Source organism: Eutrema salsugineum, unplaced genomic scaffold, assembly GCF_000478725.1.
Source record: "Eutrema salsugineum unplaced genomic scaffold, Eutsalg1_0 scaffold_6, whole genome shotgun sequence".
NCBI lineage: Eukaryota > Viridiplantae > Streptophyta > Magnoliopsida > Brassicales > Brassicaceae > Eutrema > Eutrema salsugineum.
In genome coordinates this window covers 13,382,824-13,395,034 of record NW_006256547.1, presented here as the reverse complement: position 1 = coordinate 13,395,034, position 12,211 = coordinate 13,382,824, and the positions used below count along the sequence as shown (strand labels likewise).

Below are 12,211 nucleotides of genomic sequence, written 5' to 3'. Positions count from 1 at the left end.
AGCTTGTTTTCAAGTGTTTTAAAGTCCTTCTCGTACCTTTGATCCCTCCTTGAACTCTCATTCCTATTGGCTCTATCAAAGTCTTCTCCATATGTATTATTGCTCATTGCTAAGTTCTCAACCAGCTCTAAAGCAGCATGGATCTCCTTTCCCAGAAAGTTTCCATTGGATGCAGTGTCCAGCTGGTTCCTAATTTTGGGAAGAGCTCCTCTATAAAGTGTGCTGAGAAGAGAAGCCTTACTAAACCCATGGTGTGGGCACTGGTTGGTGTAGCTCCTGAATCTCTCATATGCTTCACAAAAACTCTCATTGCTATGTTGAGTGAAGCTAGAGATTTGGTTTCTCAGTTTAGCTGTTCTGGAGGTTGAGAAGAACTTAGACAGAAATGCCTGCTTGCATTGCTCCCAGGTCTGAATGGAGCCTCTTGGGAGGTTCTTCTCCCATTGGTGAGCTTTGTCACCAAGACTGAAGGGGAATAATCTGAGCTTGAAACAGTCCTCAGATACTCCATTTATCTTGGTCAAGTCACAAACCTTATCAAATTGGTCCAAGTGTTCCAAAGGATCTTCCATTGCCAATCCATGGAACTTGGAGTTTTGGACCACATTCAGCAAAGATGCCTTGACTTCAAAATTGTTGTTTTGCACAGGTGGTGCTTGAATTCCATCTCCATACTGATGAGCATTGGCCCTGTCATTCTCTCCAACATAGACCTTTGGCTGCTCATATCTCCTTTGTTGGTTTTGGAAGGACTGTTGGTGGTGCACCTGTTGTCTTTGCTGTACATTGGCGTGGTGCCTTTGCTGATGAGCTGGAGCTTGTCCCTGGTGGACATAAGCTTGCTGTTGATGCTCCTGTTCCTGCTGAACATTTTCCTGATGGAACCCTTGACGAGCTGTATTACCAACTCCATTACCAGCAGCAATACCAATTCCATTACCCTGCTGCACCTGAGCCTGTTGCCCCTCTTGAACCTGCGGCTCTATGTCAACCACATGCTGTCTCTGATCTTCCATATCAGCCTGATGAGTCTGTCTTCCACGCCTATCCCTTCTCCTTCTTGGAACCAAAAGATTAATGTTGTCGTTTAAGGGGAAAGGTGGACCACAGCTTCTTGATCTGGACCTGGTGTTCATGCACCTGAAACTCACAACCAGAACTTGAAAGAAATTAGAAAACACAAAAGAAAATGCTTGATCTCAAGAAATGACACAATCTTAATGCTATCACACTTTGGCAACGGCGCCAACTGATAACTAGAGTTTTCAAGGCTCTAAATGAGGGGTTATCAATCCCTTTTGTCACTTTGCAGTACAAAGGATATCAATCCATCATGTTTAGACACTAAGATGCAGGATCACTTCTTAATTCAAGCCAAATGAGTGAGGTTTTGATGTTACATCCACTAAACAAGCTTAAAATAAGAATTAAAGCTAATGATCAACTTAAACAAGCAAGTAAGTAAGCTAAATGAGATGAGAATGTATGTATGATGATGAGAAAGGTCTTAGACATGATAGTGGATAAGGGTGCCTTTGGTACTAAACTAATGAGCTAATGAATCATATGATCAAGCAAACCATTCAACATAAACATCATTAACTACGCTAATCCTCTCATGAAGGCATTAACTTCTATGCTAAAACAGTTTCTAACCTAATCATCATTAGTGAAACATGAGTTAACAAGCATTCAGAACCAGTTTAATCTGTCATTTAACAATATAAACAATCATTCCCATGATGAAAAATACTTAAAACTCTAAGAACCTTGGTTCAGGCATTTCATCAAACACTTTTGGTGCATGAAATGCCCAGAATCTAGACCACATATGATGTGTATGGATCTAGCATAGAGAACAGGTTGTAGAGAATGGAATATGAATGATCTAATCCCTAAGCTCACTAATCTAGCACCTAAGCACTCTATCTACATATCTAAGACCTTAATATCGAGATTACTCACTAATTATACTAATCTCTCTTAAACCTTTGCAATTTGAGAAGATTAGCATGATTAATGATGAGAAATGGAGATGGAGAAGATTGATAATGATGGATTTGCAGCTTTAAACTCACAGATCTCTCAAACTCTCTTGATTAGAACCCTTAAAATCGATATTACTCTTCTATAAAGGGAGTCTTTCACAAAAGAGGCAAGAAACAAACGAGATAAAGCTTAAGTCCTTGGGGTAAAACCCTAAAAAACTATATATAGGTCTTAAAACGAACCGGGTCAGCCCGGAACAAACTGGGTCCGCCCGGAACAAACTGGGTCCTGACCCGGCTTTAATGGGTAAAATGACGAGTGTGCGAGTTGGTCAGGACCTTCCCAAGTCGCATGTCCAAGTCGCACAGCCAAAGAAGCAGTCTTGTGAGCCTTAAGTCATTCAGTCTCAGCCGCATGCCCATCTAGGTGTGTTCTGCGAGTCTTCGTGCGATTCAGTCTTCCTTTTCTTCAACCCGCATGACCAAGACGAAATCTGGGGAGAATATGTGTGCGAGTTGGTCATCCTTTAGTCCCAAGTCGCATGCCTAACTCGCACAGGCCTAGAAAGAAGCTTCAGCAAGATAGAATCATGTAAGCCAGGACGCACTCCTCTCTCGGTGTAAATTGCGAGTCTTCATGCGGCTCAGTTCCCTTTGCTCCCTAGCTCGCACAACCATGTAGCACAGAGCTTCAGAAATATGTGCGGGACGGTCTTCGTTACTCCCAAGTCGCATGCTCAAGTCGGTGTAAATTGTGAGTCTTCATGCGGCTCAATTCACAGCTTGGCCAACTCGCATGCTCAAGTCGCACGCTTGTGGACTTAGTATTTTTCTTGCTCGGGAACTTTTGACCTTACCCAGTGTTACCTTACTCGCACATCTCAACACACAGCTCAATCCCCAGACATTAATCTCCAGGCATTGCGAGTTAACCAAGTCGCAAGACATATCTCGCAGGCTTCAGGTCACCTCGGACCACTTCACATTCGGGGGAGAGTAACTCCCAGAATATAGATCCGAACGGCTTGATTCCAGCTGCAGTGGAAAGGGAACTCAAACATCTCAAACTTTGGTGAAGGATCCCTCAGCGCTTGGGAAGTGGAAGGTTCCCCTGAGGGCTCATTTGCGCAGTGCATTGACACGGTCAGAAAGAGGCTTCCAGACATGCGTCTATTCCGGAAACGTTATATTCTTGCTCATAGCTCCGAATTGAATGATCTCAAACTTTCTGGAAATAGGACTCCAATATCTCGAATATTGATGACGGCTCTGTAGACTGAATCGGTCTGGAAGTGCATCGTCCTTCGCAATCTTCAGAGCTCATCGGGTCGGTCCAAAACGGTAGCGAGACAGGTGTGCCTTCCGGTGAGCCTAACCTTAGCTCACGCCTCCAAATCCTATCATTCTACTTTCTATGGAACCATGATCCAATTTGCTCCAACTTTGATGAAGCACCCGACAACTGAATCGGACCAGAAGGTTCCCCGGACAGGTGATCTTTCAGGCGTATCGGATTGCTCCGAAATGGATGCGAGATTGGTCTGTCTTCCGGTGACTGTATCTTTCAGATCAGTGCTCCAAATGCCCTGATTCTTACTGTCCTGGGTTTTTGACTCGATTATCTCCAACTTTGCTGAAGACCCTGTAAGCTGAATCGGCTGGCAAGATCTTCCGGTGACGCGATTTTGGAGTTGTATCTGCACCCAGAGTTTTTGGCCGAGAAACTTGAACAGCGGTACGTGTTTTGGTCGAGAGGTTTGATAACTAAGAGTTTTCACTCTTGGTAGGGTTATCAATCCCCTTGTCAAAGTAGTATAAGGGGTGTCAATCCATATGTGTGGTAGTTAGGCACTAGTTTATAAGATAAGTTCTTAAGTCAAGCTAATCAAAGACAGTTTGGTAACAAGTAACAAGTGAAAATATAAAAAAGAAACAAAGAAGCAATGATAAGGAAGTAAACAAAGCAAGCTAAACAAGATGATGGTGATTAAACAAATGATAAAAGCTAAACCTCTAGATGTGATCATTGATTAGGGTGCTTTAGATATCAATTCATGATGCTAAGAACAAAATGCAATGCTTGTTACTCTTTAGTCTAGACTTCAAAAGCAGATTAATTCATTCCCATGACAATAATCTCTTTGCAAACCACTTAATCAAGATTAATTCACCTTAAGCAAGATCAAGCAATCAACAAGCATAAAGTATCAAGTCTAATAATGACCAAACGGTTTCTATTTCAAAGAGACCGAATCTTACACAGAAAGCAGCAACAAGCAATCACATGATCTCAAAACCAATTAACTTAGAACTCAAATCTAGACTAATCCTCTCATGAAGGCATTAATCTCTACACTAATCCACTTTCAAACCAAATCATCATTTGTGAAATATGAATCAGTGAGCATTAAGAAACAGTTCTAATATGTCATTCATGCGTTTAACAAATCATTCCCATGATGAAAAAGGCATAAACCCTTAGCTTAGCTCATTCAGACATTTCATCAAACACCTTGTGGGTGGAGAAATGACTAAGGTCTAGATCAGAGTGATGTGCAAAGATCTAGCATTAACAGCAGCTAGCAAAGGAAAGGAGATGAGAATCTAGAACCTAAACATCATAAACCGATCATCTAAGCACCCTAATCTATACACCTAGAAGCTTAAAAGATAACTACTCACTAATCATGATTAACACACCATTTCCTTTGCAAGAGGTGATGTTAATCATGATTAGAAGTTGAGATCAGATGATGAAATGATAAGAAACAGCTTTAAGATGATTAAATCTGCTAGATATCTCTTGATCAAACTCGTTTTTACACTAAGAAGCAGAGAGAAAACAAAAAGAAAGCAGATTAGAGGATAAGATAATGGATAACTAGGGTTTTAGTCTCTAAAAACTATTTATATAAAAGGGTGTGGGCCGGGTCAGCCCAGGACAAACTGGGTACTGACCCGCACTTTCTGGGTTGCTGGAGCCACCCCTTGGCATCTGAAGAAGCACCACACCGAGGGTCACACACCAGGGGGTCATGTGCTGGGTTAAGACTTTGATGAACACTTGAAGAACATGCATGAACATGTGGTTTGTAATCCATCTTCTCCAGCCTGGCTCAAGCGATCTTCTTTGTTCCATAGATAAGTAGGTATCTCGCCAATGCCTTCCTTGAGCCTATTAGCCTTAGCTCCTTTGTTTTTAGACCAATATCTCTCGGCTACAAGCTGATCCTTAGCTCCATGCTCTGGTTCAAGCCCTCCTTTCTTGATGCTGCTCAGTATCACATCATCCTCCCCCAGTTGAAAGGGATTCCTCAAATCAGGACCATCTGCGAAGAACAAAGCTAAGTTAGAACCATTAGAACTTGAATTCGGATAATGCTTACCTTGCAAGTATGTTTCGGCAGTGATCTTTATTGGAGTTTGAGGTGTTCCATGCTTCCTAGCATCCTTGAGGTCAGAGTGTTCAAGTTCCACACGTCCTCCAGCCCTCATCCCTTTTCCTTGTTCGTTTTGAGCTCCTCTTTCAGTGGTGGTTTGATTGTTTAGAAGCTCCTTTTGCTTAAGGCTCTTTTTGGTGAAGATAAGGCCTTCAGATGGGTTTTTCATAGGAAATATGCAATCTATTTGTCCAAACTGAATTCTGTTCCAGCTATTATCTTTTAAAGGTTCAGTTGGCCTAAGAAAATCATCCTTATAATTCTGCAAAACAAAAGATCTTCCACACGGCAGCTCCGGTGCAACATTAGATAAACTCAAAAGAGTTTCTTTATAAGCAGACTTAAGACTAGATGATTGAGAGAGAAGAGTTCTTTGGATATTACCAGATTTGGCAAGTAAGTTGGATTGCTTGTAAGTGTTGTTCTCAGCCTGTTTTCCTTTCTTCTTTTGATCTTGATAAATCTCGAAAGGTGTCATTGGAACAAGAATGTGCTTCCTGCCTTTGAACTCAAAAGAATACTTGTTGGTGGAGCCATCATGAGTCACTTGTCTATCATACTGCCATGGCCTTCCCAACAGGATGTGACTTGCCTCCATAGGTAGAACATCTCACAGAATTTCGTCCTCATACTTTTCAAGGGTTAGAGAAACCGATACTTGGCTATTAACTCGCATTTCACCTTTATCATTGAGCCAATGCAGATTGTAAGGCTTTGGATGCTTCTTCACGGTCACGCCAAGCTTATTAACCATGTATTCACTTGCTACATTGGTGCAGCTTCCTCCATCGATGATGAGATTGCACACCTTGCCTTGCACATGACATCTTGTGTGAAACAGGTTCTGTCTTTGTGCTTCCTCCTCTGCCTTAGCTTGCACGTTTAGAATCTTTTTCATCATCAAAAGATCTCCTGTAGCAGCATACTCCTCATGCTCTTCCACTGAATCTGAGATTTCTTTTTCATCTGCTGATTCGTACTCACCATTGTCCAAGAGAATCAGAACTCTCTTGTTAGGACATTCACTAGCGATGTGTCCTCTTCCTTGACACTTGAAGCAGACTATCTCACGAGCTCTAGTAGTTGATGCTTCAGTTTTGACCTTGAAGTCTGATTTAGCAGGGAATGATTTAGCGGACACCACCGGCTCAGCACTTGGTTTTTCTTCTTTAGCAAGACTTGGTTTAGCCGTAGATGAGCTAACTCCAAAAGTTGATCGAGATCCTCTCCTCTTGAGCTGTTGTTCGACTAGAATGGCTTTGTGATATATCTCCTCTAGATCAGCATAGCTTTGCATCTCCACTCTGTCTTGAACTTCTCGGTTTAACCCAGTCAAGAACCTAGCGATGGTTGCTTCTTCATCTTCTTCAATACCAGCCTTGGTCATCAGAGATTCCATTTCTTGAAAATAATCTTCCACACTGCTGTTTCCTTGAGTCAAGCGCCTAAGTCTCTGGTGTAGCTCCGATGATAATGACTAGGGACAAATCGCTTCCTCATGAGTGCTTTCAACTCATCCCAAGTATCAACTGGCGGCTCTCTATTGCGTTTGCGACTTGTTGTGATCTGATCCCACCAGTTTATGGCATAACCATAAAACTCTGTAGCAGCTAGCTTTTCCATCTTGAGATCTGAATACTCTTGACAATCATAGATCATCTCGATCTTCTTCTCCCATTCCAGATAAGCGTCTGGATCATTCTTGCCATGAAAAGGAGGAACTTTCAGTTTCATGCCTCTCATGTCATCATCAACACGTTCTCTTACTCCTCTTCCACGTCTTGGACTGCCTTGTGAAGAATTATCATCACCAACATTATTTCTAGGCTGTCTCTGCTGGACATGAACTCCATTTCGTATTTCTGTCATGAATCCCCCTCGGATTAGGTTCTCCTTGTAGCTGATCAATTCGCTGATGTAGTTCTTCTGCTTGAGTTTTCATCAGTTGCTCAAACCGAGCCATCATAGCTTCCATAAAGAGTAAGGGAAAAAGAGTACAACTGGGCCACTTACCCAATTGTTGATCTACTTGAGCCTGAATCAAAACTAGTGTGGTTTGTAATCCATCTTCTCCAGCCTGGCTTAAGCGATCTTCTTTGTTCCATAGATAAGTAGGTATCTCGCCAATGCCTTCCTTGAGCTTATTAGCCTTAGCTCCTTTGGTTTTAGACCAATATCTCTCGGCTACAAGCTGATCCTTAGTTCCATGCTCTGGTTCAAGCTCTCCTTTCTTGATGCTGCTCAGTATCACATCACTGTCCAAGCATCATCTCACCATGGCAAACCACACCAATATCCATCAAAGCCGGGTCAGGACCCAGTTTGTCCTGGGCTGACCCGGTCCGCAAGAGACACTATATATGCTTTTTAGGGTTTTTTCCAAGACTTAAGCTTTGTTTTCTCTTGTTTCTCTTTCCTTTTTAGTGTAAAAACGAGTTTGATTAAGAGATATCTAAGGGATTTGATCATTCCAAAGCTGTTTCTCATCATCTCATCATCTTATTTCTGCTTCTAATCATGATTAACATCATCTCTTGCAAAAGATTAGATGTGTTTTTCATAATTAGTGAGTAGTCATCTTTTAAACTTCTAAGTGTGTAGATTAGGGTGCTTAGATGATTGATTTGTGATGTTTAGGGTCTAGATTCTCATTTCATTTCCTTAGTTAGCTGCTCTTAATGCTAGATCTCTCATTATAAGCTTGATCTAGAACTTAGGCATTTCTCCACCCACAAGGTGTTTGATGAAATGCCTGAATGAGCTAACTTAAGGGTTTATGCCTTTTTCATCATGGGAATGATTTGTTAAATACATGAATGACATATTAGAACTGTTTCTTAATGCTCATTGATTCATATTTCACAAATGATGATTTGGTTTGAAAGTGGATTAGTGTAGAGATTAATGCCTTCATGAGAGGATTAGTCTAGATTAGAGTTCTAAGTTGAAATGTTTGAGATCATGTGATTGCTTGTTATGTCTTTCTATATAAGATTCAGTCTTCTTGGTTGAGAGATTGTTTGGTCACTTATTAGGCTTGATGTATTATGCTTGCTGATTGCTTGATTATATCTAATGGTTGTTCGACTTGATTAAGTGATTTGCAAAGGGATTATTGTCATGGGAATGAATTAATCTGATTAAGAAGCCTAGACTAAAGAGTAGCAAGTGTTGCATTATGTTCTTAGCATCATGATTCAATATCTAAAGCATCCTAATCAATGATCACATCTAGAGGTTTAGCTTTTATCATTTGCTTAATCACCATCATCTTGTTTTGTTTGCTTGCTTAGTTCATTAATCCTAGCTTGTTTGTTTCTTGTTTTATGCTTTCTTGTTACTTTGTTCACACCAAAACTCATCTTTGATCACTTGACTTAAGAACTTATCACATAAACTAGTGCCTAACTACCACACATATGGATTGACACCCCTTATACTACTTTGACAAGGAGATTGATAACCCTTATTAAGGCCGTAAAAACTTAAGTTATCAATTGGCGCCGTTGCCATATTGTGTGGGGATTGTTAGCATTAGTTTCTAATATAGTTTTTGAGATCAAGTTTCTTTTGTTTTACTGATCACGTTTCAAGCACTGTCTTTGTTTTCAGGTTTATGATCACAAGAAGCCAAGCCAGAAGACAAAGAGAAAAATCTGTTCACTTGGAGAGGTTAGGAATGAATCAGCAAGTTGGGAATGAGCATCAGGCTCAAGAAGCTGATCACGGTAAAAGAGCTGGTAATGGGATTGGAATTCAGACTCAACAGGCTCAGGTCCATCAGGGACACGCTCATGGTAACCAGAACCAAGACCTACCTCAAGTTAACCAACCACAGCCCCACCCAAACCCACCCATACATCATCAGCCCCAACCAGTCTTTGTTCGTGAAAATGACCGAGCTTATGCACACCAGTATGGAGCAGGAATCAGGCCACCTCCTGTCCAAAACAACAACTTTGAGGTGAAGGCCTCTTTGATCAATATGGTTCAGAATCAGAAGTTCCATGGCTTACCTATGGATGATCCCTTGGAGCATCTGGATCAGTTTGACAGAGTTTGTGATCTCACTAAGCTCAATGGGGTATCTGAAGACGGCTTCAAACTGAGATTGTTCCCATTCAGCCTTGGAGATAAGGCACATCAGTGGGAAAAGAACCTCCCAAGAGGATCCATCCACACATGGGAGCAATGCAAGATTGCCTTTCTATCCAAGTTCTTCTCAAGCTCAAGGACTGCAAAGCTAAGGAACCAGATTTCCAGCTTCACTCAACATTCTAATGAGACCTTTGGAGAAGCTTTGGACAGGTTTAGAAGCTACACAAATAAGTGTCCACATCATGGCTTTTCAGAAGCCTCTCTCCTTAGCACTTTGTATAGAGGAGCTGTTCCTAATATCAGGATTCAGTTGGACACAACATCAAATGGAAATTTCTTGGCAAAAGAAATCAATGCAGCTATGGAACTTGTTGAGAACTTAGCCATGAGCCAAGACACTTATGGGGAAGATTATGATAGAAGCTATAGAGGAGAAGATTCTGGTAGACACCAAGAGCTGGAAGAAAAGATCAAAGTGCTGAATATCAAGCTTGACAAAGCCCTAGCTGCCACTCAAAAGCCTATAAACTATGTGAGTGAGGAAAAGAGATGCTTCACAAATACAAATGAAGAGGGTCTCACTCAAGAGGAGTTGCACTTCAATGGTTACAACAACTTCAATAACCACCAGAACTTGTCCTATAGGAGCAACAATGTGGCCAACCCCCAAGACCAAATATACCCTCCTCAAAGCTTTGTTCAACAGAATCTGTACCAAGGTAACTCCCAAGGTCAACAGGGTTTTCAGCAACCAGCGATTCAGAATCAAAGGAATAGCTTCACAAATCAAGTCAGCCTACAGCCAAAGGCTCCACCTCCTGTTTTTGGCCCACCACCTGTTCAACAAAGTCCTGATTTCAATGTTGTTCTCCAACAGCTCTTACTAGGACAACAAAAGATGGTATCTGACCTTGAGACACTGGGCGCTGAACTAAAGTCTATTAAAAAGAACAAGGGCATCTGCACTTCTGAACCACAAGTCTCTCTTCCTGGTAAAGCTCTTCAAAACTCAAAAGATTATTGCAATGCCATCTACTCCAATGATGACCATTCAGCTGCTGTGCAAGAGATTGAAGACCTCCTTTATGGTCAAGTTTGTAATGAGAATGCACACACTCAAGTGAATGAGGACACCATTATAGATGATTTCATGGGCTTCTTACATGAACTCAATGAGGACATTGAGAGCAAAAGTGTGGGGGCAGCCGGTTCAGTTTTTTCTGTTCAGAAAGGGAATGATCCAGAGTCTCTTGAAACAAAGGAGCTGCCAACTGATCAAGCAATGCCAACAGATAGTGCCTCCACCTCTGAATCAACTCAGATGAAGCTCACCTCCCTCCCAAAGCTAGGCAACCCAGGGAAGTTCACCATCTCTTGCACTCTTGGCAACTTTAGAGTTGAGAATGCTTTGTGTGATTCAGGCTCAAGTGTGAGTATAATGTGATAACTAAGGTTTTTAAGGCCTTAATAAGGGTTATCAATCCCTTATGTCAATTGTAGTACAAAGGGTATCAATCCAAATGTGTGTTTGTTAGGCACTAGTTTAGGTGACAAGTTCTTAAGTCAAGCTGAATAAAAGTTGAGTTTGGTGAAACCGGCAACAAGATAACATAAAACAAGAAACAAGCAAGCTATTATGAATTAACTAAACAAAGCAAGCAAACAAAACAAAGTGATGATGATTAAGCAAATGATCAAAGCTAAACCTCTAGATGTGATCATTGATTAGGGTGCTTTAGATATTGAATCATGATGCTAAGAACATAATGCAACACTTGCTACTCTTTAGTCTAGGCTTCTTAATCAGATTAATTCATTCCCATGACAATAATCTCTTTGCTAATCACTTAATCAAGTCTAACAACCATTAGATATAATCAAGCAATCAACAAGCATAATGCATCAAGCCTAATAAGTGACCAAACAATCTCTCAACCAAGAAGACTGAATCTTATACAGAAAGACATAACAAGCAATCACATGATCTCAAACATTTCAACTTAGAACTCTAATCTAGACTAATCCTCTCATGAAGGCATTAATTTCTACACTAATCCCCTTTCAAACCAAATCATCATTTGTGAAATATGAATCAATGAGCATTAAGAAACAGCTCTAATATGTCATTTATGCTTCAAACAAACATTCCCATGGCATTTAAAACATAAACCCTTAAGTTAGCTCTTTCAGGCATTTCATCAAACACTTTTGGTGCATGAAATGCCTATGAACCCAGATTTCACTTTCCCAAGGAAATCTGGCATTAGAAGCTGTTAACTAAGGATATGAAATGAGAATATAAACCCTAAACATCACCAATCAAACATCTAAGCACCCTAATCTACACACCTAGAAGTTTAAAAGATGACTACTCACTAATCATGAAGAACACATCTAATCTTTTGCAAGAGATGATGTTAATCATGATTAGAAGTAGAAATGAGATGATGAGATGATAAGAAACAGACTTAGATTGATTAAATCCTTGAGATATCTCTTAATCAAAAACGTTTTTACACTAAAAAGGAAAGAAAACTAGAGAGAAACTAAGAGAGAAGATAACATGTCTAGGGTTTTTCTCCAAAAAGCTATATATACTAAGTGTTAATGAACCGGGTCAGCCCGGAACAAACCGGGTCCTGACCCGGCTTTAGTGGGTAAAGTGGAATTACTGCGGGTTGGTCC

At 40.9% G+C, this 12,211-nt stretch overlaps 2 non-coding genes across 2 annotated transcripts; one reads left to right on the top strand and one right to left on the bottom strand.

Annotated features, from left to right (window-relative positions):
• Window positions 1–243: 243 nt before the first annotated feature.
• LOC112083807 lies at window positions 244–350 on the top strand. The gene has a single exon (XR_002897935.1). It is a non-coding gene; the product is annotated as a small nucleolar RNA R71 (small nucleolar RNA).
• A 9,318-nt stretch (window positions 351–9,668) lies between these two features.
• Window positions 9,669–9,775, bottom strand: LOC112083699. The gene has a single exon (XR_002897835.1). It is a non-coding gene; the product is annotated as a small nucleolar RNA R71 (small nucleolar RNA).
• Window positions 9,776–12,211: the final 2,436 nt, after the last annotated feature.